General features: G+C 39.4%; 1 protein-coding gene across 3 annotated transcripts in view; it reads right to left on the reverse strand.

Annotated features, from left to right (window-relative positions):
- SETD4 (SET domain containing 4) overlaps window positions 1-25923 on the reverse strand; it is a 430129-nt gene that overhangs the window by 139968 nt on the left and 264238 nt on the right. For 2 of the 3 annotated variants that reach the window (XR_009008193.1, XR_009008194.1), the window contains exon 16: window positions 10999-11049. The exons of the other annotated variant lie outside the window; for it this stretch is intronic. The gene's annotated coding sequence lies outside the window, so the exon portion shown is untranslated. The remainder of the gene's footprint in view (window positions 1-10998; window positions 11050-25923) is intronic. 3 annotated transcript variants of the gene reach the window in all.

Here is a 25923-nt window from a genome sequence, read left to right on the forward strand (position 1 = left end):
AGTGCACACGAAGCAAAACTGTTTTCCTCCATGTCTAAATTTAAAAAAACGCAAACACTTGTTTTTATAAAAATACCAGAAAATGTTCACGCTTTTGGAATTTCCTGTAATAATAGTATCAGGAGTAAATTCCTTTAAATACAGAGGACGGGAATAAGACCAGCCAGGAATTATTTTTAGTTTTTCAAACTTAGTAAATTCTTTTCCATTCTCAGCTGAAAGATTTTTTTTCTTGCAACTAAGAAAACATCTCCATTTTACTAGTGAAGTCAGTATTTAAAAAAAAAAAAAAAAAAAAAAGGAGAAATATTGTTTTTCCCATTTGTGCTTCATACAGGATTCTGTGTAAATATATGTGTACACATTTATATTTCATGCTCGTAGTAAGGCCACATTTTTTAAGGCAATTCTCTTGTCAAGAAAACTAAAGTAAGGATCACTCAAGGGCACTGTTACTTTAAAAACGGAGTATGATGGCTCTCCAAGACTGGAGTGGGCTATGGAAATTGCCCATCTTCGTCCTGATGAAGGGTTCTCTGACAATGACCCTTGAGTCATGAGACATCACAAGGGACAGATTGCACATGACATAGCAATGAATGTATGAATGCTCAGTGACAGGCCCACATACTGCCAGGTCTCCATCCCTCCCCTGCCCTTCCCTGTTTTGCTGATGCTTTGACGAAAGAGCTACGATATGATGCCCTGGATTGACATGCTCTCAAGGGAGATGACAATACAGCCTGTGTGATGCTCCAAGGCACACACTGAGCTCTGATTTGTACTGGGCTGTGCTAATTACAATGTGTGTGAGTTGTATCTCATTCCTGTCCTCTGTGTACAGTGTGATAAACAAAAAGTTGCTGAGGCATGAAACACGAGATAAATAGGGCCTCAAACACCCTACCTTTCCAAACACCATGGAAATTATAGTATATTTTTTTAACAGAAAAGACAAAATGAGAAAAATAATGTAACCCACTTACAGTGCAGTAAAATGCTAGCTATAATGTAGCTAGCTATAATGTAACTGTATTAGTCAGAGCTCTCCAGAGAAACAGAGCTAATAGGAGAGACAGAGACAGAGATTGACTTATTAATTATAAGGAATTGGCTCATGTGATTATGGAGGGAGACAAGTCCCAAGATTTTCAAGGTAAGTCAGCAAGGTGGAGAGTCAGTGGTATATAGTTCCAGTTCAAGTGCAAAGGTCAGAGAACCAGGAGAGCTGATGTGTGGTTGTACTCTGGAGGCCGGCAGGCTCGAGACCCAGAAAAGCCAAAGTTTCAGTTCAAGTGCAAAGGCAGGTAAAAGCCCAGCTCAAATGACACTGGGCAGGCGGAGTTCCCTCTTAACCAAGCAGAGGGTCAGCATTTTTGTTCTATTCAGGCCTTCAACTGATTGGACGCATTCCACAGAGGGAGGGCAATCTGTTTTACTCTGTCTACTGATTTAAGTGCTAATCTCATACAAAAACACCCTCACAAAACACCCAGAATAATGTTTGACCAAATATCTGGGTACCCTATGACCCAGTCAAATTGACATATAAAATTAACCATCACAATAACCTTGTCAAATGCTAACCAAATACACTTTGTTTTTTTATCTTAATACAAGTGATAATATAACTTCTGTTCATCCCTTTTTTTGTGATGATTCTTTTTGGCCGTTTGGTTTAAATATTTCTCTGCATGTCAAAAAGCAGGCAATAGATAGGTAGTAAAATTGCACTGAAAATTCATTTCCCTCAGCTAAAGCAAACTCAAGGAACATTTATTTAATAAAATGGAGAATCAATAAAATTATAATTTTAAGTCAGAGTCAATGCCAAGTTGTTCTGTAAAGAAATTTGATAGGAATCCATGTTCTTTTCTTTGTTAGGAAAAATAATATTAAAAGTAGAATTAATTTAATGATCATCATACTCGTTGGTTTAGTGGTGATAAGAAACATGCATCCAGCTTCTATTCCTTTGAAGCTGCATTTTCCAATTCTTTAAGGACCTTGCTACTCAAAGGGGGTTCCACAGAGAGGCAGCATCTCCATCACTTAGGAGTTTGTTTAAAACACAGATTCCAGACCCCACACCAGGAATGTTAGATCAGAATATCTGGGGGTGGAGCCTAGGTATTTGCACTTTAAGAAGCTCTCCAGCACCATAACATTTGAGAATCCCCACGTTAAACAATGCTTTATCCAGTTCACAAAAATCACATACACCACAGATTAAACCTCAACCAGAGAAACTTAGTTCTATCATCCAGTTGAAGCCTGTTGAACTCCAATTCATTCAACAATGGAGAATTCTATGTTTAACTGTGTTTGCTCATTCCCTCTAAATTTTGGAGGATTACATTCTTTTTGATAAAGTTAGTGGTACTAGAGAATATCAAGATAATACAGTATTAAAATGTAATAGTAAATTTGATATTTAAATACTAAATGAAAGTTAATATTAAAATATTATGTTTGCTTTGCATTTCACTCTACCATTTTGGCATAAATAGACAGCCCTCAGAAGACATTTCAAATTGTCAACATTTCTCTAATTTGTCATATTTTCAATTAAAATTTAGGCACAGACAACACATATGATCAAGGTCTTGACTATGAACCTGAGTATCGAAAACCACTGGTTTAGAGCAGTTGGCCTATTTATTGTGGAGCATCTTTTAATTCTGCCATCCAAGTCCTATCTTAGAAAAAGATACTAGTTCAGTTATAGCCTTTAATCAGCCCAGATCCCCTCTTTGCAATGAGAATATTAAAAGAAGCCAAATTTTGAAATAGTGGAGTTTACCTTCTCTTTCCCCAACGTGAGTTCCCAACGTCTCCTTATTGCCCACACTACACAGCAATAATTCCCCATCAAGACATTCATTGCCTACATGTTGACCTTTGCTGCCCTTGATGACCCTCTCATATGGTGGTCTCTCTGCAAGTCCATCCTCACTAACCAAGATGTTCTATACCATTTCCCACTCTCAAAAGACCTGATAGCAACTACTTATCTGTTCAAAATCCCTTGGGGATAATAAGAATGAGCAATAATTTGGCATGGTGTCAGGTTATGATTTGGTGCAAAGAGGAACTTTGAGCTATAGAACCAGAGTTCAAGACCTAGCTATGGTTATATAACCTTGAGGAAGGTTTTAGCCTCAAATAACTCAAAATTTAATAAGGCAAACAAGACAGTTAAACAAAAATACAGTTGATTGCCAAATGCCCAAGAAATGTACAATAAGTCAGGGGAATCAAGAACAGGAGAGCTCATATCCAGCTGGACATGAGCTTCAGACATAGTTTCTCAGAGGAAGCCACCCCTGGTTCACAGTAAACTCATCTTTTTCTGGGGTCACACTTGAAACAAAATAGATATACCCAAAACTGCTCCATCTAGATATAAGAACTGGGTCCATGCAAACTCATGTCATATTGGTTTTTCTCTTGGTTCTAAGCAGAGTGAGGCTCATCATGTGACCATACTGGAGTCATTCTGACATAAGTAGCCATAGACAAGAACTGTCATCATGGTCCTTTGAAACTAGTCTTGTAACATCTCAAGATACGTGTGAGGGGTATATTCTTGTGAGTAGATGGGGACAAGTGTATATGCAGGATTACATATGATTTTTGCCTCAAGCTAACTAGATAGCTTTCCTGTCTATCAGTAAATAAGGGCATATTGAGTATTTGTTATGGGTCAAGCTCCATGATGAGGATATGGCTGCAAACACAGAGCCAGTCCCTGCCCTTCAGGAGCTTAGAGTCAAAATGACCATAGAGACATTTACAAATAATGACTAGTGTAGACTAAAATATAGTTGCAAGTTTAAGACTAAAATTTACACAGCTTCCAGACGGTGATTCCTCTTCTTTGCTACAGTTCTATGACCTGCTGTTACAATGAAGAGGATTATGACTCTTGTCCTCATATTGAGTGGTGTAGCCAGTGCCTGTCTTGGTTCCATGAAGACAGTCCTGTCTCTTCAGCATGGAGTCCTCATTTATTCCATGGAACCATTCTATTAAGCAGTGGCTCTTAGCCTACAAGGATCACCTGGGGGGGCTAAAGTGCAGATACCTGACCTCACCCAGAAATTCTGATTCAGACTCTGGCTGGGATAGTGAAATTGTATTTGAAAATCCCACCTGAGTGGTTCTAAAGCAAACAGGTATGTGAACTGCCCTGAGAAACCCTGTAACCTAGAGGTGAATGAACTAAAAACTCCAATTTTCCTTAACCAGACAAATTGAGAACATAATTCAATTGATATGCTACATCCACTTCAGAATGTTTCAAAAACATGCACAAATATCCACATACCTTCTCTTGCCTCCAAAAGACACTAAGAGGCAAACTATTCTGAAAATAGAAGAAAGTTAACAATCCTAAGATTTGAACTCTTGGTAAAGAGCTGTGTTAGTATATAACTTCAATACATGCTCCAGACTAACAAAAAGGATTATTCATCTACCATTTAATTTTTTTTAAATATTCATTGGTAAATCTCTCTTTTGGGCAGCATGAATAAATACCTAAAGGTAAGAAATATGCCAAACCAAAAACTAAATTCTGACAACAATTCATGATAGAAATAAAATCAGCTCCAAAATCTGAGATAAACCACAGATAAAGGAGAGGTTTTTCACTGTGACCTTCAAATCAATTCTTTGGTTTTCTTTTATCATTTTGGTTTTCTTTTACAACTGGAAAAATGACTGTATTTTCACTAAATCTAATTTTTCTCTTTCACATAACATCGATTTAAAGTCAATGTTATCAATAGGAACTTCCAAAGCCATAATTCTGTTGAGACCAAGATACACAGTTTATGAGCAAAGATCAGCAAATTATTTTAGAAAAAGACATCAAGGCTTGGGATAAGCCCAGAATGATGTGAAATGAGGAGGGCAGGCAGGAATAGTAAGAATAGGAAAGATGTATTGTTCAAAATTCTATTGAGGTTTTTTTTTAATTCATAAAAGGGTAACTTTATGGAAAAACTTTGCAAAGAAATTAATGATAATAAAACAGCTGAACAGCATGGCAGGCATTGAAAGACTTGAAAATGAATGAATGAATAAATGCACGAACAAATAAATTGAATCAACGAACTGTTGTGCAAATCCCTTGGGGCCTGATACAGTGAGCTGTGTTAGGAAAACAGGTTGAATAAAATATTGTCCATGTCTCTAAGGCACTCACCACCTAGCCAACAAAGTCACAGACATCTATCTCTACAACTAGGCATAATACAGAAAGATGTGTGATACACCAGTCTTATGAAATAGTGATTCAGGAACAATGAGGGTAGCGTGATGAATTCTCCTGGGGACTGTAATCAGGGTGGCCTTATGGGGAGGTGAGTGTTTTGCAGACTTTGGGTCTCAGCAAGTCTCCGGGTGAAGGCATTACTAGCTTGAGACAGTCTACTTTGTGCAGAGTTTCCCCTTGGGTCCTCTGCTTGACTCTCATTACACACTTCACGTGTACATGTTCAGCTGCTATCTGTATGCTTATGACTCCCAAAACTATGTCTTCAGACAAAAACCTCCTGCCTGGGTTTCAGAATCACATCCAAATTGCCTCCTGAATAACCTACAGACTCCTCAAATTCATTATATCTAAATCTAAACACTTTAACTTTCCCCACTCTCTACCCTCAACCCCATCCTCTCCTACTTGCTTTCTCAATGAAAGATGTAGCCACTCATAGCCTGAGATAGAAATTATGCATAATCCCAGATTCTCCCCCACCCTACATCCCAGTCACTAAGCCCTGCCGCTTCCACTTAAAAATCTCACCCTCCTCTCATTCTTCCACAGCCATAGTCTTAGCTGATACTCTTATCATGTTTTACCTTGTATCCATGTCTCTATTTTTATTCCCTTCCAGTTCATCCTCCACTGCCAGAGGGACGGACTGTAGCTGAGAGTGACTTTGTTTTTCTGATTAATATCTTACAGTGGTGACTCAGCACTTCAGGGTAAATCCCACATTCCTCATGAACTGGGTTCTCTCACCCTACCATCCTTTTCCCCACTGCCCCCAACAGGTACTCAGAGCTCTGACCGTACGGCACTTCATCCTGTGGCTTGACCTAGACTGTTTTCTCTGGTCTCAGCATCCTTACCTTCCCTTTAACCGACCACCTTCCCTGCCTGTCTAGCTTCTGCTCAGCTCAGCGACCTTTCCCCTTCCTTTGGGAGGCATCTCTGATCCTCATCTCTGATCCTCTGGCCCCTAGCTCCCTGTGCCAGTCTCTAGTGGAGGGCTTCCACACTCGTTAGTATTGGTTGGAATATTTGTCTACATCCCCCAAGCTGACTGTGGAAGCTTGAGGGCAGGACTTTGTTCTGTTCATCTTTATATCCCTCATGTCTAGCACGAAGCTCATCACATAAGAAAAACGCAACTATTTGTGAATTATCTTAATTAACTAAAACCTCTCTCCGAGCTTCATAATTGTTGACATTCAATAATGAATAGTTGAAAACCTCAGAAAGCATATGACTAGTAAACAAACTTTCCTTCTCAAAAATAAACTGCCAACAACAAAAACTACATCCTCAAGTTATGCAAGTATCATATTAAAAAAAAACTGATTGGATGTTGAAAATTTGGGTCAACCAGTTGTTTTCTTTTAAATTGTGCCAAATAACTGATCTGGTAGTTATTATTGTTTAAACCATTGTATTATCTGACACTTTCGAGACAGCTGAGTTAGTGGGGCAGTTGCTTAAGTTTCACGTAGGTTCAATCTGTGTGACGTGTCAGCAGATTTCACTGAGTTACTGCAACTCAATCTCTCAAGCACTTTTTTGAGCATCTACTTTACGATTGGCATAGATGCTATACCAATGCTTCTCCAAGTTATCCCATGGACCACCTTCATCTAAATAACCTGAGGGTCTTGTTAAAATGCAGATTCTTACACTCCATGCAAGGAGTCTTAAACCAGATACCCTAGAAGCTGTGTCTGCTTCATCTTTAAAAAGTCCACCCTATAAATACTTATTCAAACCAAAGTTTGAGAGCCATTGGTCTACACTTTGGACAGTCCAACAGAAAGTGGAAGAAAAGGATGAGGGAGTGGAGGGATGAGGGAGTGAGGGAGGTCAATTGGGAAAAGAGGGCAATATATTAAGATACAGAGTCAGCTGCTGTGACAAGGAGACCCAAGATAAGAAGAGTTTGTTTCTGTTTCACATAATGGTCTGAGTATAGGCAGTCCAGGGCTCATGTGAAGGCATCAAGGCATCAGGGACCCAGGATTCTTCTACCTTGGTGCCCTGTCATTCTGAGAGTCTTTCTCTCATCTACATGGTCTAAGATGGTTCATTACCTCACCCTCATTCCAATAAGGCGAGACGGAAAGGAAAAGCGTGCCTCCCCTTAAAGGCACAAGCCAGAAGGTGCACTCACAACACCGGTTTATATTCCAGGACATACCCATGTAGTTTCATCCAACTACAAAGGAGACTGAGAAGTGAATTGGGGTGGGAAGAAGTCCATGTACCCCACTAAAAATTGTTCTATAAGAATTGAGTAAAGGGGAAATAGATAATGAGGTCAACTTACAATTTTTGTCACCTAAGAAAAAGATGAAGAGGAGAGAGGGGTAAGAGCTGGAGAGGAGGTGGAAGGGAAGGAAAAACCATAAAACCAATTGTCAATTCTCCAAAACATTCTCCATCCTCCAACCCCCAACCCCCATCCAAATACATGCACTTAGAGCCTGGTGTTCCTGATTTTCTGAGCTTCTTTAATCAAGATAGTTGTATTCAGTTTCACTCATACCTCTCTAGCCTTGGCCTTAGACATTGACTTTGCTTGACAATGATCTTCTGCCAATGTTTCCAATATCACTGGCATAATGGGCTACAGGCACAAGCTGCTTATCCAGGTTCTCTGCTTTATATTAAAAGTCATGGGTTTGGGCTTCCCTGGTGGTGCAGTGGTTAAGAATCCGTCTGCCAATGCAGGGGACACCGGTTCGAGCCCTGGTCCGGGAAGATCCCACATGCCGCGGAGCAACTAAGCCCGTGCGCCACAACTACTGAGCCTATGCTCTAGAGCCCGTGAGCCACAACTACTGAGCCCGCGTGCCACAACTACTGAAGCCTGCGCGCCTAGAGCCTGTGCTCCGCAACAAGAGAAGCCGCCACAATGAGAAGCCCGCGCACTGCAACGAAGAGTAGCCCCCGTTCGCTGCAACTAGAGAAAGCCCGTGCACAGCAACGAAGACCCAATGCAGCCAAAGATAAATAAAATAAATAAATTTATTTAAAAAAAAAAAAGTCATGGGCTTGCGGATGAATTTTAAGCAGCACCATTTCCTCGCTTTTGGTTAAAGATGGCACTGTTTGATCAGTCCAAACACGGCACTCTTTCTCTGTGAATAGTGCCCCTGAAATTGGGCAATGCTGTGACACTTGTGCTTGCTGAATTGAATTTCCAAGTGAATATTCATCTCAGCTTTCACGTGGAAACCGCACTTTGGTTTGTAGTCCGGCTGCTGGAGAAACTCTAAAACGTGAAGGGACAGGCAGCTTTGGTGTTATTCCTACACTCAGGGTATCTTTCCCGCGGAGTAAGAACCGCCGTGGCCTCGGGCCCAGAATGCTGACCTGCGAAGAACAGCCCCTCCAGCCTTTCAGGAGCCTAAGATGAACTGCGTGACACCCATTCCATAGATCAGACAGCAGGTCAGATCTTACTGCTTTTGTACAACAGCCATTATGTGATTTACGGAGCAAAGAATGGATACAATACAATCCTCAGAGTACGTTACAAAGTTAGAGGGTATTTCTAAGCATGAAAATATGCAACATTTCCGGAGGTAATGTCATAAAAAGAGGCATCAGACCAATAGATCACTGTCTCCATTCAACTGTCATTGCTAAAAATACCTTTAGCTCTCATTTCTGAGAGTGAGAAACTCTAGAAGTTACATTCACGTTTTTAGGAGGCCATATGTAACCTAACTTTTCCAAAACTGAACTTGAATATAATCTAGTTAGAATTACATCCCCTAGGACATTTCAGTATAGATTCAGATTCACAAAGCAAAGGAAAAGATAATGTGGTTTTATTCCAAAGCACAGGCTTAAACACATGGCAACACTCATCATTCTCAAAATTCCCAATTGCTTCATTTGCTCCCAATCGTCAAGTGGCTTCTATCAGAAAATTACATGCAGTCAGAAAATTACAGGAGGCCTGCTTCTTAGGGAGTAATGATCCATTCATCTGATAATTTGCTAAGTGCTTACTCTTTCTACTTGTCATTTTTTCCTTCTTGGTTAGCACATCATGCAAATTGTGACAAGAGATAAAGAAATGGAAACACTCGTAGAAAAACAGGCAAAATAAGGACAAAAAAAGTAAGATACAAAATGTCTTTAAAAATAAACTTAATATTTTTAAAACTGACTTTCATGAAAAACACTAGCAGAGAAATTTAAATGTACTAGTGTAGCCCCTCGGACACTGATTTTCAGATGGTGATGCCATATGGCCCCCATCACTGGAATTGATCCCACTAAACGTGGATGCTGGGGACATCCAAGGACAACTCCAAGTAGCCATCGGGCTGTGGACAAATCCACTCTGTCTCCAGAGACTTCTGTAAGATTCCAACCTGGTCTTTAAATGTGTGTGTATAAGCAACACTGATCTGCAGGCTATTGTTTTATAGGTGAATCCTTGCATTTCATTGTTCTGAGGTTGATATTCTCATTGGTTAGCTATTCTTGCCAGTTTTTACTTCCTTGTTGGTCACTTTTCAGTGTTCACCAGAACCTGGGGCAGTAGCAGTGGAAACCAAGGAGCTGCCCTGCATTACCCTGTTGCTATGCCTGCTACAACGTGGTGATGAGAAGGCTGGAACTGAAAGCCAAGGAGACTTTCCACTACGAAATGCAAGATAAGCAGAGGGACGGCCTCATGTGCCTGGGGAATGTAGCCAATTCTAATATGTCCACAAAGCATCCATGCCAGGTGATCTCAAGTTGTGAAAACCAGGCAGATTTTTACTGTGCTTAATGTATTATAATAGCCAGGATTTTAAATATGTCAGCTCTTTTTGGTGTGATTTAATACAGCTTACTTGAAAGGAAAAATAAAAAAATCTATATGAACAGTTTCCAGCCGTCGGCTCTAATTTCCCACGACGGCCCATGACAAGGAACTCGCAACACTATGGAACAGACTTGACTGGATCAGAAAAGGGCTGATTGGAATTTGTGCTCACTCTTCTTTTCCTCCTCACTCTTTCTCAACATTCTTAAGAAACATATCCAATTTTCAGGCCAAGCAGGATGGCAAAAATGACATTTACACTGGATGGCATCTAGAAATATTTTATACCAATTTCAACATTCTAGGAGAATAACTGTATGATATTCCAATATTAACAGAAGAAAGGAGACATTTCTTCAAAGATGGCTATCTGCTCATGCTCTATGTATTTCCTGTCTTGGATGAAATTTTTCCATTTTTCTCATGAAACCAGTTAGTTATAAACCTGGAAAGTCATCTGACATTGCGTTTTAATGAATTTCTCTATTTCTCTTTTGAATTCTTAGGGAAGAAGAGAGTACAGCACAGAGAAGTATTCACTCTGTAGGATATAAGATCAGAAAAGCAAGCCCATGATCTATTCACTGTTGAGTACCTAGCTCATTACCTGGCACATGACAATTGCTTAATAAATTTTTTCCTGTATGTTAAATGACTCTTTCCAATGGGTAAGTCACTGTTTTTCTGCCACTCCCCAATACTCAAGGCTCTAACAAAGATCTTTTTAAAGATACCATGATTTTTATTCTAGAGTTTTCCATCACAACTTTTCTTCTTCTCACTAGTAGCTTTCTCTTATACACCCAAAGGTCAGCTGTCTTTTGACCCCAAAGTTTCAGCTTAATTACGGAACACAAGGGCTTTGAAGCCAGACAGACATGTTCAACCACGTGGTTCTGTCACTTACCTAGTGTGGTTCATCAAACTGCTTAATTTCTCTGAGTCTCATTTTCCCCACCTGTAAAGCATTAAAATTATTTCAGAAGGTTATCTATAGATTAAATGAAATAATATGTATAAAACAGCAAAGTGCCTGACACACAATAGCCTATTTATGACGACTACTTTGGTAATACTAGTATCATTATTATTATCAACATGAAACTTCAGAATAATCCTGTAACATGCCTTATAAGTTAAATACTGTCACATATCTGAGAAGTTTTCTTTTTCATAAACTATATAAACTGGGTCTTTTTTTTTACTGTATAATATCAAAGGAAAGTTGCCTTAGTTTTTGTGCTGTCCAGGGAAAGATAAATACTAAACTATGCTATTTCTTGGATGCAAATTTCTCTAGAGCTTTCTTAAGTAGTCTATACAATGCTTTAATGGTATCACAAACTAGCTGTAATTTTCCCAAAGTCAAACAGCCTGTCAGTAACCACAAAATACAATAGAGAAAATAGTATACATCCATATGAATTTTCATTGAAATAAATGTAGAGAGTGTGGAGAGATAAGATCAGATGCTCTTCTAGAAGTTTCCTTGCCCCACATATCTACTTTTCACCTTGTGGCATAGTTAAAGTGATACACACAAGTTTAAGAAGCTCAGCAGAGACTCCTTTACGTCAAGCACCATGGGTAGCTAAAAAGGAAATGGGTTGTTCACCTCAAAGAACTTGAGAAGAGATTAATACAGCAAACAAAGAGGTAGAACTACTTGTCAATACATGAACAGCATGTAGGAAGTGCATCACTACATATGAGCAGTGGATAAAAACTTGAAAGGAAAGGATAGTAGAGTGCTTTATGCTTTAGGCCACTACTCCGAATTAAATAACTGAACTACAATGGTTTGAGCTAATCTAAAATCAATAACAATTGGCACGTGTATCTAGGTTCTGAAAATCAGAGGTGAGATGGCATACATCTCATTTTCTCTCTTCCTCTACTCCCAAGTCCCACTGACAGGAAAATGAGCCCCAGTCAGCTCATCCACTCATGTGCTTTCAGCCAGCACCTGAATAACTGTGAATGGTCCTCAAATTTATTTTTGACGTCTCTCCTTCAAGCCCCAGTTCCATTAAATGCTTATTTCCTTTTGGATGTTTCACGAAGACCTTATACCATCATAAGCAAATCCTATAGTCATTTTTTAAAATTTAGGTTAAATCTTAATTGTGTGTAACTTGTGAACGAGTCTGTAGTTTGTGTTCTGAATAGTTAGCCAGCTGCAATTAATTGAGGTCTTCTTGTTAAATTTTATAGTGTCAAAGCCTCCTAAACGTGTCTACAAATGTATTCATCCTTTCATCTTACATTCATCTTTCCTAAACCAACTATTACCAGCGGGAATATCATAACCTTCGTGCCTCCTAAAGTTTGCAATTTTGGTTTCATCTTCAACTCCTCCTCATCTTTGGGGCTGGAGGATGAAAGTTTGGGGGAAGCAATCCATGTCCTTTACAGTCTACAAGCTCAAAAAGGCTGAGCTAGGAAGCATCCATTGTGGCCTGAGCATTCCCTACAAAAGGCCCTCAGGATAGCTCAGAGATGAGAGAGGGCAAAGACGGAAGCCTTGGCTGCCTTCTAAATCCACACATGCCTGCATCCCACCCTTTAAAGGCATAAGGATTCATTCATTCTTACTTTCAACTCAGAAACAGTAATTGAGCAGCTACAAGTGCCAAGCACTGCTTTGCTTTGGATGATGGAGATGAAGTGGTGAACAAAACCTGCCCTCATGGGGCTTGCATTCTAGAGGGGTCTGTTTCTTGGTAGTGAGAAAAAGGAGTAAAAATAACAGACCTTACAGTTGGGGTACAATATTTTTTTCAATCTTTCTAAAAGTTCTTAATTGCCAATCTAATTTCTAAGCCAAATTTCATTCCTTCTGTGCAAAATGGCATGGCCAGTCTGACCACCAAATACCAAGGGGCTTTCTTGACTATTCAAGCACATTGTTGGCCAAAGAAAGCAGGCTGCTCCGAAATGACATGGCAAAACATGTAGAGTAATTTTAATCAATTCTTTCAGCCAATTTTAAAGGTATTTATCATGAAGTAGCACAGTCTTGCTAAAATATTTCTTTAAACACAAAGAGTGCTTTGTTTCTAAACATTCGAGAAATAAAGGGAGCACCCAGACACCGTGCCTGTTTTGTAAGTTAAAGTGAAAAAATACGACACTGAAACTCGTAGTTGATATCTCTTCAGAAGAGAAATTCATCAGCAAGGTAATAATTCCCAGTAGTTATACAAAGAAACCACAGTCTTCAGGAAAACCACATAACAGAGAATGGAATACTGGGAGCAGCCCACATAATTACTCATGATAGATAACTGTATTAAAAATTAAATATAAATTATTGTGAGCATTATACTTTTGGCACCAGATGAAAAAAGTGCTTTATGTTACTTAAAAGTTTCAATAACGGCCCTAAATTTGGCTCTGTTGAAAGTAAGCCTACCCTGAGTAAATATAAAGCATTTATTATTTGAAGCATTGCTTTCAATACAATTGTAAGTTTAAAAAGATCTCTTGAATTTGCTAAAAGTTTCTATATGACATTGATATTTCTTAAAAGTACTAAAAATGGAGACAAAGAGGTGAATTTTAAACAGGGCCTTAAGAAAGATTATTTTAGTATATGAAAATATCTCACAGAAATGCAATAAAACACAAAAATCAATTCCAGATGATTTTTAATCTAAATATAAGAGGGAAAAATAAATCTTTGAAAAAAAAATACGAGAATGTCTTCATGACCTTGGAGTAGGCAAAGATTCCTTAAATAGCACAAAAAAATAAAAACTAAAAACTAACCTTTAACGGAAAAAAAGATAAATTAAATTATATTAAAATTAGGAATTTCCATTCATTACTATTAAGAAAATGAAAAGGCAACCCACAGAGTGGGAAAAGATGCTTACAACAAAAACTCCAACAAGAGGAGACCTTCAAGATGGTGGAGGAGTAAGATGTGGAGATCACTTTCCTCCCCAAAGATACATCAGAAATGCATCTACATGTGGAACAACACATACAGAACACCTACTGAACGTTGGCAGAAGATCTCAGACCTCCCAAAAGGCAAGAAACTCCCCACGTACCTGGGTAGAGCAAAAGAAAAAAGAAAAAAACAGAGACAAAAGAATAGAGACAGGACCTGCACCTCTGGGAGGGAGCTGTGAAGGAGGAGAAGTTCCCACACACTAGGAAGCCCTTTCACTGGCAGAGGCAGGGGGTGGCGGGAGAAAGCTTCAGAGCCACGGAGGAGAGCACAGCAATAGGGGTGCAGAGGGTAAAGTGGAGAGATTCCCACACAGAGGATCGGTGCTGACCAGCACTCACCAGCCCAAGAGGCTTGTCTGCTCACCCGCCGGGGCGGGCGGGGGCTGGGAGCTGAGGCTCGGGCTTCAGAGGTCGGATCCCAGGGAGAGGACTGGGGTTGGCTGCGTGAACACAGCCTGAAGGGGCTAGTGCACCACAGCTAGCCGGGAGGGAGTCCAGGGAAAAGTCTGGACCTGCCTAAGAGGCAAGAGACCACTGTTTCGGGGTGCGCGAGGAGAGGCGATTCAGAGCACCACCTAAACGAGCTCCAGAGATGGGCGTGAGCTGCGGCTATCAGCGTGGACCCCAGAGACGGGCATGAGATGCTAAGGCTGCTGCTGCCGCCACCAAGAAGCCTGTGTGCAAGCACAGGTCACTCTCCACATCTACCCTCCCGGGAGCCTGTGCAGCCCGCCACTGCCAGGGCCCTGTGATCCAGGGACAACTTCCCCGGGAGAATGCATGGTGCGCCTCGGGCTGCTGCAACGTCATGACGCCTCTGCCACCACAGGCTCGCCCCGCATTCCATACCCCTCCCTCCCCCCGGCCTGAGTAAGCCAGAGCCCCCGAAGCAGCTGCTCCTTTAACCCCGTCCTGTCTGTGCGGGAACAGATGCCCTCAGGCGACCTACACACAGAGGCAGGGCCACATCCAAAGCTGAACCCCAGGAGCTGTGTGAACAAAGAAGAGAAAGGGAAATCTCTCCAGGCAGCATCAGGAGCAGTGGATTAAATCTACACAATCAACTTGATGTACCCTGCATCTGTGGGATACCTGAACAGACAACGAATCAACCCAAAATTGAGGCAGTGGACTTTGAGAGCAACTGTGGACTTGGGGTTTGCTTTCTGCATCTAATTTGTTTCTGGTTTTAGGTTTATCTAAGTTTAGTATTTAGAGTTTATTATCATTGGTAGATTTGTTTATTGATTTGGTAGCTCTCTTCCTCCTTTATTTTTACATATAGATATATATATTTTTTTCCTTTTTCTCCTTTTGTGAGTGTTCATGTGTATGCTTCTTTCTGTGATTTTGTCTGTGTACCTTTCCTTTTACCATTTGTCCTAGGATTCTGTCTGTCCAGTTTTTTTGTTTTTTTTGGGTTTTTTTTTTTGGATAGTTTTTAGTGCTTGTTATCATTGGTGGATTTGTTTTTTGGTTTCGTTGCTCCCTTCTTTCTTTCTTTCTTTTTTTTTTTCTTTTTTTATTACTTTTTAATTTTTTTATTTTTAATAATTTTTTGAATTTTTTATTTTAATAACTTTATTTTATTTTATTTTTTTCTTTCTTTCTTTCCTTTTTTCTCACTTTTCTTCTGAGCTGTGTGGCTGACAGGGTCTTGGTGCTCTGGCTGGGTGTCAGGCATGTGCTTCTGAGGTGGGAGAGCCAAGTTCAGGACATTAGTCCACCAGAGACCTACCGGCTCCATGTAATATCAAATGGCAAAAGATCTCCCACAGATCTCCATCTCAATGCTAAGACCCAGCTCCACTCAATGACCAGCAAGCTCCAGTGCTGAACACCCTATGCCAAACAACTAGCAAGACAGGAACACAACCCCACCCATTAGCAGAGAGGCTACCTAAAGTCATACTAAGCTCACAGACACCCCAAAACACAGCACCATACGTGGCCCTACCCACGAGAAGGACAAGATCCAGCCCCACCCACCAGAACACAGGCACCAGTCCCCCTCACCAGGAAGCCTATATAACCCACTGAATCAAACTTAGCCACTAGGGGCAGACACCAAAAACACCAGGAACTACGAACCTGCAGCCTGTGAAAAGGAGACCCCAAACACAGTAAGTTAAGCAAAATGAAAAGACAGAGAAACACACAGCAGATGAAGGAGCAAGGGAAAAACCCACCAGACCAAACAAATGAAGAGGAAATAGGCAGTCTACCTGAAAAAGAATTCAGAGCAATGATAGTAAAGATGATCCAAAATCTTGGAAAGAGGATGGAGAAAATACAAGAAACGATTAACAAGGACCTAGAAGAACTAAAGAGCAAACAAACAATGATGAACAGCACAAAAAAATGAAATTAAAAATTCTCTACAAGGAATCAATACCAGAATAACTGAGGCAGAAGAACAGATAAGTGACCTGGAAGATAAAAGAGTGGAAATAACTACCACAGAGCAGAATTAAGAAAAAAGAAAATAAAGAATTGAGGACACTCTCACAGACCTCTGGGACAACATTAAATGCACCAACATTTGAATTATATGGGTCCCAAAAGAAGAAGAGAAAAAGAAAGGGACTGAGAAAATATTTGAAGAGATTATAGTTCAACCCTTCCCTAATATGGGAAAGGAAAAAGTCAAAAATCCAGGAAGCGCAGAGAGTCCCATACAGGATAAATTCAAGCAGAAACACGCCAAGACACATACTAATCAAACTATCATAAATTAAATACAAAGAAAAAATATTAGAAGCAGCAAGGGAAAAAACAGCAAATAACATACAAGGGAATCCCTATAAGGTTAACACCGGATCTTTCAGCAGAAACCTTGCAAGCCAGAAGGGAGTGGCAGGACATATTTAAAGTGATGAAAGGGAAAGAATTACAACCAAGATTACTCTACCCAGCAAGGATCTCATTCAGATTCTATGGAGAAATTAAAACCTTTACAGAGAAGCAAAAGCTAAGAGAATTCAGCACCACCAAACCAGCTTTACAATAAATGCTAAAGGAACTTCTCTAGGCAGGAAACACAAGAAAAGGAAAAGCCCTACAATAACAAAACCAAAACAGTTAAGAAAATGGTAATAGGAATATACATATCGATAATAACCTTGAATGTAAATGGATTAAATGCTCCAACCAAAAGACATAGACTGGCTGAATGGATACAAAATCAAGACCCGTATATATGCTGTCTACAAGAGACCCACTTCAGACCTAGGGATACATACAGACGGAAAGTGAGGGGATGGAAAAAGATATGCCACGCAAATGGAAATCAAAAGAAAGCTGGAGTAACAATTCTCATATCAGACTAAATAGACTGTAAAATAAAGACTCTTACAAGAGACAAAGAGGGACACTACATAATGATCAAGGGATCAATCCAAGAAGAAGATATAACAATTGTAAATATTTATGCACCCAACATAGGAGCACCTCAATACATAAGGCAAATGGTAAGAGCCATAAAAGGGGAAATCGACAGTAACACAATCATAGAAGGGGACTTTAACACCCCACTTTCACCAATGGACAGATCATCCAAAATGAAAATCAATAAGAAAACACAAGCTTTAAATGATACATTAAACAAGATGGACTTAATTGATATTTATAGAAAGGTCCATCCAAAAACAACAGAATACACTTTATTCTCAAGTGCTCATGGAACATTCTCCAGGATAGATCATATCTTGCGTCACAAATCAACCCTTGGTAAATTTAAGAAAATTGAAATCGTATCAAGTATCTTTTCCGACCACAACGCTATGAGACTAGATATCAATTACAGGAAAAAATCTGTAAAAAATACAAACACATGGAGGCTAAACAATACATTACTAAATAATCAAGAGATCACTGAAGAAATCAAAGAGGAAATCAAAAAATACCTAGAAACAAAAGACAATGAAAACACGATGACCCAAAACCTATGGGATGCAGCAAAAGCAATTCTAAGAGGGAAGTTTATAGCAATACAATCTTACCTCAAGAAACAAGAAACATCTCAAATAAACACCTAACCTTACACCTAAAGCAGTTAGAGAAAGAAGAACAAAAAAACCCCAAAGTTAGCAGAAGGAAAGAAATCATAAAGATCAGATGAGAAATAAATGAAAAAGAAATGAAGGAAACAATAGCAAAGATCAATAACACTAAAAGCTGATTCTTTGAGAAGATAAACAAAATTCATAAACCATTAGCCAGACTTATCAAGAAAAAAAGGGAGAAGACTCAAATTAATAGAATTAGAAATGAAAAAGGAGAAGTAACAACTGACACTGAAGAAATACAAATGACCATGAGAGATTACTACAAGCAACAATATGCCAATAAAATGGACAACCTAGAAGAAATGAACAAATTCTTAGAAAAGTACAACCTTCCGAGACTGAAACAGGAAGAAATAGAAAATAAAAACTGACCAATCACAAGCACTGAAATTGAGACTGTGATTAAAAATCTTCCAACAAACAAAAGCCCAGGACCAGATGGCTTCACAGGCGAATTCTATCAAACATTTAGAGAACAGCTAACACCTATCCTCCTCAAACTCTTCCAAATATAGCAGAGGGAGGAACACTCCCAAACTCACTCTATGAGGCCACCATCACCCTGATACCAAAACCAGACAAAGATGTCACAAAGAAAGAAAACTTTCTTAGGCCAATACACTGATGAACATGATGCAAAAATCCTCAACAAAATACTAGCAAACAGAATGCAACAGCACATTAAAAGAATCATACACCAGGATCAAGTGGGGTTTATCCCAGGAATGCAAGGATTCTTCAAAATACGCAAATCAAACAATGTGGTAAACCATATTAACAAATTGAAGGAGAAAAACCAAATGATCATCTCAACAGATGCAAAAAGAGCTTTTTACAAAATTCAACACCCATTTATGACAAAAACCCTCCAGAAAGTAGGCATAGAGGGAACTTACCTCAACATAATAAGGGCCATATATGACAGACCCACAGCCAACATCATTCTCAATGGTGAAAAACCATTTGGTGGAAACCATTTCCTCTAAGACCAGGAAAGGACAAGGTTGCCCACCCTCACCACTATTATTCAACATAGCTTTGGAAGTTTTAGCCATAGCAATCAGAGAAGAAAAAGAAATAAAAGGAATCCAAATCAGAAAAGAAGAAGTAAAGCTGTCACTGTTTGCAGATGACATGATACTATACATAGAGAATCCTAAAGACGCTACCGGAAAACTACTAGAGCTAATCAATGAATTTGGTAAAGTAGCAGGATACACAATTAATGCACAGAAATCTCTTCCAATCCTATACACTGATGAAGAAAAATCTGAAAGAGAAATTAAGGAAACACTCCCATTTACCATTGCAACAAAAAGAATAAAATACCTAGGAATAAACCTACCTAAGGAGACAAAAGACTGCATGCAGAAAACTATAAGACACTGATGAAAGAAATTAAAGACGATACAAACATATGGAGAGATAAACCATGTTCTTGGATTGGAAGAATCAACATTGTGAAAATGACTATACTACCCAAAGCAAACTACAGATTCAGTGCAATCCCTATCAGACTACCAATGGCATTTTTCACAGAACTAGAACAAAAACTTTCACAATTTGTATGGAAACACAAAAGACCCCGAATAGCCAAAGCAATCTTGAGAAAGAAAAGTGGAGCTGGAGGAATCAGGCTCCCTGATTTCAGAGTATACTACAAAGCCACAGTAATCAAGACAGTATGGTACTGGCACAAAAACAGAAATATAGGTCAATGGAACAGGATAGAAAGCCCAGAGATAAACCCACACACATATGGTCACCTTATTTTTGATAAAGGAGGGAAGAATATACAATGGAGAAAAGACAGCCTCTTCAGTAAGTGGTGCTGGGAAAACTGAACAGCTACATGTAAAAGAATGAAATTAGAACACTCCCTCACACCATACACAAAAATAAATTAAAAATGGGTTAGAGACCTAAATGTAAGACCAGATACTATAAAACTCTTAGAGGAAAACATAGGAAAAACACTCTTTGACATAAACCACAGCAAGATCTTTTTTGACCCACCTCCTAGAGTAATGGAAATAAAAACAAAAATAAACAAATCGGACCTAATTAAACTTCAAAACTTTAGCACAGCAAAGGAGACCATAAACAAAACGAAAAGACGACCCTCAGAATGGGAGAAAATATTTGCTAATGTAACAACAGAAAAAGGATTAATCTCCAAAATATACAAACAGCTCGTGGAGCTCAATATCAAAAAAACAAACAATTCAATTAAAAAATGGGCAGAAGACCTAAATAGACATTTCCCCAAAGAAGACATACAGATGGCCAAGAGGCACATGAAAATATGCTCAACATCGTTAATTATTAGAGAAATGCAAATCAAAACTACAATGAGATATCACCTCACACCAGTCAGAATGGCCATTAAGAAAAAATCTGGGGGCTTCCCTGGTGGCGCAGTGGTTGGGAGCCTGCCTGCCAGTGCAGGGGACGCGGGTTCGAGCCCCGGTCTGGGAGGATCCCGCATGCCGCGGAGCGGCTGGGCCCGTGAGCCACAATTACTGAGCCTGCGCGTCTGGAGCCTGTGCTCCGCAACAGGAGAGGCCGCGACGGTGGGAGGCCCGCGCACCGCAATGAAGAGTGGTCCCCACTCGCCGCGGCTGGAGAGGGCCCTCGCACAGAAGCGAAGACTCAACACAGTCATAAATAAATAAATAAAAGAACGTGAATTTCTTTAAAAAAAAAAAAAGGGTACTTGCAAAAGGCCTTTAATGGTGGAATATAATGGCCATCCAGCAAATAAAGCATGTAAGTATTTTAAAAAAAAAAAAAGAAAAAATCTGGAAAGGGTGTGATGAAAAGTGAACTCTCCTGCACTGCTGGTGGGAACGTAAATTGATACAGCCACTGTGGAGAACAGTATGGAGGTTCCTTAAAAAACTAAAAATAGATAGAACTACCATATGATCCAGCAATCCCACTATTGGGCATATACCCTGAGAAAACCATAATTCAAAAAGAGACATGTACCACAATGTTCACTGCAGCACTATTTACAATAGCCAGGACATGGAAGCAACCTAAGTGTCCATCGACAGATGAATGGATAAAGAAGATGTGGCACATATATACAATGGAATGTTACTCAGCCATAAAAAGAAACAAAATTGAGTTATTTGTAGTGAGGAGGATGGACTTAGAGTCTGTCATACAGAGTGAAGTAAGTTAGAAAGAGAAAAACAAACACCGTATGCTAACACATATATATGGAATCTAAAAAACAGAAAAAAAAAAAAAGATCATGAAGAACCTAGGGGCAGGACGGGAATAAAGATGCAGACCTACTACAGAATGGACTTGAGGACACGGGGAGGGGGTAGGGTAAGCTGGGACAAAGTGAGAGAGTGGCATGCACATATATACACTACCAAATGTAAAACCGATAGCTTGTGGGAAGCAGCCACATAGCACAGGGAGATCAGCTCAGTGCTTTGTGACCCCCTAGAGGGGTGGGATAGGGAGGATGGGAGGGAGACGCAAGAGGGAGGAGATATGGGGATATGTGCATATGTATAGCTGATTCACTTTGTTATAAAGCAGAAACTAACACACCATTGTAAGGCAATTATACTCCAATAGAAATATTAAAAAAAAGTATAGTCAATCAACAATTGAAATTCACTATGAACAACATAAAAAAAAAAAACTCCTACAAACAACGGATGCCCAGAATAAATAAAGAATTCCTAGAACTCAATAAGAAAGACAACCCAATAGAAAAATGAGCAGAAGACTGTAACACAGACTTCACATTAGAAGATATCCAAATGGCCAATAAACTTATGGAAAGGAGCTCAACTTCATTAGCCACTAGGGAAAGGTAAATTAAAACCACAAGAAGATAACCTTCCTTTTCAATCCGTATGGCTGAAATTTAAAAGAAGGAGGCTAATACCAAATGGAGCAACTGGCATTCTCCTATGCTGCTGACAGGAGGGTCAACTGGTACAAATATTCTGTAAAACTGTTTGGCAGCATCTGCTAAGCAAAGGTTCTCAAAGTGTGGTCCCTGGACCAGGAGCACCAGCATCGCCTGGAACTTTTCAGAAGTACAAACTCTCGGGCCTCGCCCCAGACCTACTGAATCAGAAACTCCAGGCGAGTCCCAAGATCTGTGGTTGAACAAGCCCTCCTGGTAATCTGATTCACGCGAATTCTTGAGAACCACTGTGCTAAAGCTAAACGTATGCGTACCCTGTAACCCAGAAATTGTACTCTTAGATAGAGGTAACAGAAATGTGTACAAATATTCCTCAAAAAATACGTACAAACATGTTCACAGTAGCACCACTTATAATAACCCTAAACTGGAAACTAGCTAAACGCCCATCATCGGTACAATGGATAAATAAACTGTGATATGGTTACTTCATAGAAATCCATACAGCAGTGAGGATGAGAAGTCTACAGTTTCATGCAACAATTTAGATGAATAAAAGAAACCAACACAAAGCAATACATCGTGTATGATTCCACTTATACAAAGTACAAAAGTAAGTCAGGATAATGGTTATACTTGGGAGAGACCAGTGGGTAGAAGCTGGACAGGGGGTGGAGGAGGGCTTCTGGATGCAATTAAGGTTCTGTTTCTTGATCAAGGATTGTTCAGTTTATGAAAATTCATTCAGCTTGTAATATTCATTGTAGACTTGTAATATGTGTACATTACTTTGTCTATACACAAAGGTTTTTTTAACTTGATTAAAATAATTACTTTCAAGTTGCATAGGTGAGAATTACTTCAGGTAGTATATTTGCATTGGAAAAAGTTTAGGACATTAAAGAATAATGAAGAACATCAAAAATAATATACTACTATGGGGAAAATTTATCCATATGGCAGCAGGAGCAGGGTGGGGAGGAAGATGAAGGATCACACACCAGAGAAAGCTTCCCTGGAAGACTGCATCTAGGTGCTAAAAATAGTCCCTGGGGTCTGGTTGGGCAGTAAAAACCCAGCAGTGGGTGTAGCTTATTGGTAAATCTAAGCTTTAATAATTAAAATGTAAGCACTACATTTCTGCATCCCTTAACACCATAGGAATTTTCAGTGGTCGTAGTTGCATTAACCCACTCATCAGTCAGGTTAAGCAGCCTTCAGAGGAGCAAAGTGGAAATAGTCAAACACATTAGTTAATGTTCGCTTCTGATTGAAGTTTCTCAATATTTTGCCAGCAGAGTCAGTGGATTTAAAAAAAGACAATGAATGTTCTCATCTCTGTCAGAGCAAAGCCTTCATTCCACCTCGAACTCTCTTTTGAGTAGCTTCTGGGCTCTGGTTTAGACATGGGTTCAGCCTGATGTTTACTAACAGGGATGTTGACCTTGGCCAATTACGTCACTTGGGTAACTCAATATGAGCAACACACCTACACTTTTTTTCCTTTTTTAAAAAATGTTCTCTTAGTTTTTACTTTTTGAAAAAGTAATTTGCTTGCATGGTTAGAAACTCAAAAATTAGAAAGGTTATATGGAAAAATGCCTCCTTTCTTAACTCATCTCCCAGGATTGGAGGCAACCAATGTTAGCAGTTTCCTATATAACTTTCCAGAGACTGAATATTTATTGGAAAAAATCTATAGCTATATCTCTATAGTCCATCATATCCTTCTCTCTTTTCCATACCACTGAAAGCATATCAAACTGCTCTGCATTTAACATTTAAATCTTCCAAAAGTTAAAAAGGGTCATCTTCTTTTTTATAGCTGCACAGTCATCCATTGTATGCATGAATGAACGTGCCACTATTTAACCACGTTAACAGACATTTATGTCTATTAATCTTTGCTTATTGTAAATAGTGCTATAATGGATATTTTTCTACATATGTGTCTGTAAACATGTGTGTGTATACCTGAGGATAAATACATTCTTATTTCTCAATTTTTTGTTAATCTCTTCAATTAAAAAAAAATTCCAGACCTATAGAAAAACTGCAAGAATATCACATTGAACTTCTAATATTTTGATATAAATTTCTTCAGCATTGCAAACCACTAACCATTTTATATGGAGAGATATATCTTTCCACTGAATCCTAAGAAAGTAAGAGGATGTGGGTATTTGAAGGTGGTTTTAAAATAAAATAAAATAAAATAAAATAAATTAAATAGCAGCCTGTAGGAGGGCAAGAAATGCAGAAGAGGGATGTTAAGAGTCCCCGTGACAGCCAAACTCATGTGGCTGTCCCCAGGTATATATGGTCTCTCAATGCCTACACACTAGGACGGAGGTGGCAAACTTTTCCTGTAAAGGGCCAAATAGTAAATATTTTAGACTTTACAGTCCTTAGAGGCTCAGCCACAATTATTCAACCCCACTGTTGTAGCATGTAAGTCGTCATAGGTAATACATCAAATAAATGAGTGTGCCTGTGACCTACCTTCATTCAAAAAACTGTTTACAAAAACAGGCTGAGGGCTGCATTTGGCCTACTGGCCATAACTTGCCAACTTATACTCTTAAAGGTGATATGAAAATCACTCCTTTTTAAAGGAGATCAGCCTCTAGACTCACTCCAAAGGTAGAAAACCACGTTCAGCTATCCAAAATCAATCATAAGCACTAGTTGCTGGTCTCTGACCTCAGATAATTAGACTGTCATTCTCAGCATTAAATCAAGTTCCATTTTTCTTCTTAAAGCATTTCAGGTTTGCACTGTTATCAACTGTCTCTGTAAGGTACTGGCATTGGCACTGTCCCTGAACAGTCCTGAATGTACCCACACAGGTGAGCAGGAATAGTGAGTCCACCTAAAGGCAGGCACCCATGAGCCTATAGGCTTGGGAACGGGTATGTATCAGCCTGAAATCACATTATATCACTCCAGAGAGAAAATATTATTTTGACATTTGGACCTTCACACAACACAACAGAAAGTATAGCTGAGAGTCCCAAGCAATATGGTCCCAATGATTTAAAATACAAAGATGTCTTCCAACCAGTTTCATAAATGAAATCTTTCTGGTTGATTTCTTTTTTTTTTTTTAAGATCTTTATTGGAGTATAATTGCTTAACAATACTGTGTTAGCTTCTGTTGTACAACAAAGTGAATCAGCTATATGTATACGTATGTCCCCATATCCCCTCCCCCTTTAGCCTCCCTCCCACCCTCCCTATCCACCCCTCTAGGTCATCACAAAGTACCGAGCTGATCTCCCTGTGCTATGCAGCTGCTTCCCACTAGCTAACTATTTTACATTCGGTAGTGTATATATGTTGATGCTACTCTCACTTCGCCCCTTCCACCCCGTGGCTCAAGCCCATTCTCTATGTCTACGTCTTTATTCCTGCCCTGCCACTAGATTCATCAGTACCTTTTTTTTTTTTTTTTTAGATTCCATATATATGTGTTAGCATACGGTATGTGTTATCCTCTTTCTGACTTACTTTACTCTGTATGGAAGACTCTAGGTCCACCCACCTCACTACAAATAATTCAATTTCGTTTCTTTTTATGGCTGAATAACATTCCATTGTATATATGTGCCACATCTTCTTTATCCACTCATCTGTCGATGCACACTTAGGTTGCTTCCATGTCCTGGCTATTGCAAATAGTGCTGCAGTGAACATTGTGGTACATGTCTCTTTTTGAATTATGGTTTTCTCAGGGTATATGCCCAATAGTGGGATTGCTGGGTCATATGGTAGTTCCATTTTTGGTTTTTTAAGGAACATCCATACTGTTCTCCACAGTGGCTGTATCAATTTACATTCCCACCAGCAGTGCAGGAGAGTTCACTTTTCATCACACCCTTTCCAGATTTTTTCTTAATGGCCA

The sequence above is a fragment of the Balaenoptera acutorostrata genome, chromosome 4 (assembly GCF_949987535.1).
Source record: "Balaenoptera acutorostrata chromosome 4, mBalAcu1.1, whole genome shotgun sequence".
Classification (NCBI taxonomy): Eukaryota; Metazoa; Chordata; class Mammalia; order Artiodactyla; family Balaenopteridae; genus Balaenoptera; species Balaenoptera acutorostrata.